The sequence below is a fragment of the Aedes aegypti genome, chromosome 2, assembly GCF_002204515.2.
Source record: "Aedes aegypti strain LVP_AGWG chromosome 2, AaegL5.0 Primary Assembly, whole genome shotgun sequence".
In the NCBI taxonomy this organism is placed as follows: Eukaryota; Metazoa; Arthropoda; class Insecta; order Diptera; family Culicidae; genus Aedes; species Aedes aegypti.
This window is the reverse complement of record NC_035108.1, coordinates 135,642,442-135,647,232: the sequence shown is the minus strand read 5'-3', so window position 1 is coordinate 135,647,232 and position 4,791 is coordinate 135,642,442. Positions and strand designations below refer to the sequence as shown.

At 35.2% G+C, this 4,791-nt stretch overlaps 1 long non-coding RNA gene across 1 annotated transcript; it reads right to left on the bottom strand.

The window, feature by feature from the left end:
• Positions 1-468: 468 nt before the first annotated feature.
• On the bottom strand, positions 469-3,473 carry LOC110676040. Its single transcript, XR_002500024.1, has 2 exons — positions 3,139-3,473; positions 469-2,836 (listed from the first exon to the last, which is right to left on the bottom strand). It is a non-coding gene; the product is annotated as an uncharacterized LOC110676040 (long non-coding RNA).
• Between the last annotated feature and the right edge of the window lie 1,318 nt (positions 3,474-4,791).

The window sequence follows — 4,791 nt, the reverse complement described above, 5'->3', positions numbered from 1 at the left end:
TTATAGAAAAGAATTACGCAAAAAAATCCCACTTTACGGTACCCATTTGAAATTACCCAAACAAATGTAAGAGACTGGGACTCACATTTCTTTATTTCACATGCTTTTTTCATTTTACTACGACTTTTGCAGTCAGCTATTTTTACTTTTAGGGGAAAGGTATTCAATATTGGAGAGATATGTTTGCCAAATTAGGTGTAATTGTGATAATATTGAGCTAACAGATTATGTAGCCGGCGGGACTTGAACCCATAATTTCCATTTTGTACACGGTCGCATTACAAATTATACTACAGCTACGCTACGGTAAACTGAAGTATTTGGCTAATAACCTTTGTAGCATCCTCAAGCTCCACAATCTTACTATTCCAATATACCACACTCATCCCTCACCATATCTCTATTTGCCGGCTTTGAATACAGTCGGTGTGAGAAATACCTTCTTTCGAAATAACAATTAAGTTACAATTTGATATTTCCATCCATTTATTATTGATGCTTATTATTCAACATTTCACATGGTTTTTCTATTGAGTTCCAGTTGTCTATTGTATCAGGATAAATAATTTTCTTTGTAGTCAGATTCTTGTGAACATATACCATTGTAGCTTTTGTTTTAATCTATTGTAATATTACTCGCGTGTAAATCGTTATCCTGTTGTTGTAAATATCTCAACTACCTATTAGGCTCATATTTCAAGTCGATTCCAATCTTCAAATATATGTTCGCTATCATGAATCCACATTTTTTGTTAGCACTGTGTATGGATCTCCTTCATAAAGTGGCGATTTATTTCCAAATGGTATTATGTATTTCGGAGTTGTATTTTGAGTCGGTGAATAATTTTTTTTCATATGTTTTTATTGATTTTGCTTTTAACATCGAATCATATCAGTGTCTCTCTACTTGGAACATTCAATATTCCATCCTTCGACCCTAATGTATAGTTATTGTAAAAGTGATACGACCAGCATATCAAAGTCAGTTAATTTTTTTTCTAATGACTAATAAAACTTACGCTAAATTCTGCATACTATGCCACAATTTATTCGGGACTGTTAGGGGTCGTAGATTTAGTCACCATTTTAAAAGTGTAACAAAAAAGGAGGTGTTGGAACAATTTCAAGTTAGTTGTGCTCGTTTTTTTATCTATTTCTTTTGTTTCGATTTGAATGATTGTAATCACAGAGCAGTAGTTTTTAGACCATTTTATTCAGTTCCTCCTGATTAGTGACAACGGTATTGATGTCCTTGAAGAAATAGAACATGTATTACTCCCTAGCTAATCGATAAGTGAGATTGGTAACCATTCTGGTATATTTAAATTAAACAGAATTTATGTACAGGTTGTGTTTACGTAGATATCGTTCAATTTGCATCTTAGTTGTTTGAGTTATCATTATCAATTAACTTTTAATTTATGTTAGTTAAATAACAACACATACCACGAATTGTTCCGTTGATTTCCATCTGTATATTTTATAAGCCACTTAAAACACTCTTTCAAGAATTGTATTTTGAATACCCTGCAAACGAGGAATTAGTTTCATGTTCCTGCGGTTGTGATATTTGAATGTTTGATGCACTGATAAGTTCGATTCATCTAACAATGTGGTACTTAAGTGATCACTGACACAAACACATCTATTAACCTAAAGTAATCATGGATTTTATATTTTCTTATTTTTGGGTATGCTGGAAGACAACAACGAATACCACCTTGATTAATATAATGAGCCTGATTCTCAATTTGAAACAACTTTTGCTATACGCTTAGCTAGCAAGGCTTGATTTTTATTCAGTTATATGCTGATTCTATGAGCTATAAAATTAAGGACCTAGTCATAGGTATTTGCGGTGGACAAATTTTGTTACAATATCTGGTTTATAACAGTTCATGAAAACAAAATATAATGTTTGGAACGTCACACAATCAGATACAAGCCCTAGAAATGAAGCCTTCGATGTCATACCTTGCGATATCAGAAGAATGGTTTGGTAATAAAACGTCGAATGCCAAAACGTAGAAAAGACGAAACGTCGAACGGGCAATACGTAGAACTAGCAAAACGTCGAAAGGAAAAAAATGGAAGGAAACGAATTTTTCTTGAAAAAATTATTATCTACCGAAAGAATGAAAAAAATCGACATTTTGTCCATTTGGACGTTTTGCCGCCACGATTTTTTTGCGCCATTGCATACCTCTAGGCATTTTATAGATGTGCAAACTAAAGTCTATATACACATCAGAGTAGTGCGAAAAAACTTCTTTGAATGGCTGTTCTTCTTAATCTTCAAAAATAGCCCCTATCTGTTTTGCTGGTCTGATCGATATTTTCACGGTTTGGTAGGTAAATCTGGTTTTACTCTTTGCGCAACTTTCCATTTATCGACTCTGGTACAAACCACCCCTCTTTGGAGTATGACATAATTAGTACATGACCCTCCTTACAAGAAATCCATAGAGTTTTCAACTTTTTGGAACGCAACTAAAAATGTGGCTTAAACCGGTTATAATAAGCCATATTGATCAACGCGATTTTCAATGCGAAGGTATGTTTCTGACAATACATCGGTTGTAAGCTTTATGACGTGTATGTTGTAGTACTATTAATCTTCTTCAGTGTATTAGTTTTGCTTACATGGGTATTTAAAATTGAGTTATTGAAGTTATCAGATTTAATACTGTAAACAATATAAAAACAAGGTTCTTCTGTCACGTTTTTACTCGATTGCACATAATTTACATTTGGGCTGGCTAATCTGTTCTTTTAACCCGTGATGACGAGCTACAATTTTTGCGGGTTTCATTAGTAGTGGTGAATTATAAAGAACCTGCTTCTTCTTCTTCTTCTTTCTGGCGTTACGTCCCCACTGGGACAGAGCCTGCTTCTCAGCTTAGTGTTCTTATGAGCACTTCCACAGTTATTAACTGAGAGCATTCTATGCCAATGACCATTTTTGCATGTGTATATCGTGTGGCAGGTACGAAGATACTCTATGCCCTGGGAAGTCGAGAAAATTTCCAACCCGAAAAGATCCTCGACCGGTGGGATTCGAACCCACGACCCTCAGCTTGGTCTTGCTGAATAGCTGCGCGTTTACCGCTACGGCTATCTGGGCCCTGCTTGAAGAACCTGCTTGTTTTACTTGATTTCCGGAATACGATTATGTTGGATTTCGGCCGGAATACAATTAATAAAATAATTTTTCAGGATGCGTATATAACAATACTCTAAAAAAACATCTTTTCCTTCTTTTGAGCGTTTTTGAGAAAAAAAAAACACTTGAACAACGACTCTTGGACTATCGCCTGCTTCAAAGTCGAATCCTAACCATATACCTCTCCCAACCTCCAAATCCGTAGCACTTATGAGGGTGTCACTGAGTCGGAGGCCTTTCGTTAATGTTCAACGCGCCATCATCGTAATCATTGTCATCATCGAAACTTCAAAAGCAGTTTTACTGTAAAAACTAAAAATTATTCGATGAAAATCTGTTCAATGTGTTTCGGTTGGAGAATCGAATACAGTGAACACATTTTCCTGTAAATTTTCTAGATTTTGAAAAAAAACTGCTTTTAAAAATTTTGATATCAATGACGGATCCTGCCCTCTTAAGTAGGTGCTACATCAATATTTTTTTTTTTTTTTTTTACATTGTACATATACCATAACTACGCTAACGTTAATATTCAAACGAATATTTTGTGTATGGAAAAAATCTTCAGGTATTGTTTCAGAAAACCTTCAATCTTACGACATTCCGGATAGAATAACAAGCGATATTCTTGAGGGTGTTTTGACCGAGTTCATGGGAAAATTGTCGCAGATATGTCTGGAGCATTTTATGCAACAATACTTGACGCAGTTTACGTATTTTGCGTCGTTTCATTATTAGTATTCTGCACCATAAAATTCTCCTTTTTATCTTCTCCATTTCGTCAGAAAATCCTCAAGTGCATTTGACAAAATTCTTATGATGTAAAACAAAAACAAGAATAAATTTCTGGCACAACTATTTGAGAAATATTTGCAGTGTGCTGGTCTTCACGATTAAAATATGCAAAATCATTGTTTGTTCTATCATTGACCATCGTCATACATTGCACCTCCTAATGAAAGTAATATGAGCATCAACCGCGGGTGCAATATGCGACCAGTGTCGATGGTCCCGGTGTGGACATTTTCTGCTGACTTCGGCAAAATGAAAATGTCCAAGTTGGTTCCCACGTAGAATGTATGATACATTAAAATGTCACTCCAGGTGTCTATCTCTTTTTTACTAATTTGTTAAATCAGAACGATCCGATGTCACGACTTTGACCCATCGCTATATAAACAGATGATTTGAATAAAGAAAAGACTCATCATTCTTAAGAGTGAACTCCAATTATTCATTGCTCTTAATCGGACCGGGTAACACTGTAATCCGCTAAGATACCAATGCTATAAAGAAAGTCCCTCTTGAAGGAAAAGCAAGTTACAGCAGGATTTAATAGTCAAAAATAGTACCAACATCTTAAGTGGAATTTGCAAAATAAATCAATAATGTCACGAAAGGTACCACCCAGTAAACACACCACCGTATATGACGGGATATAAGAGTACAAATGTGGAGGCGATATACGTACATCTTGCATGCAGCCTTATGGCGCATGTACGTATATCGCCTCCACATATGTACTCTTATGCCCTATCGTATACGAGTTTGTGTTTACTGGGCAAATAGAATTAAACTTTCCAAAATTTGGGAAAATATCTGAAAAACCTAGGGGGAATTTATGGATG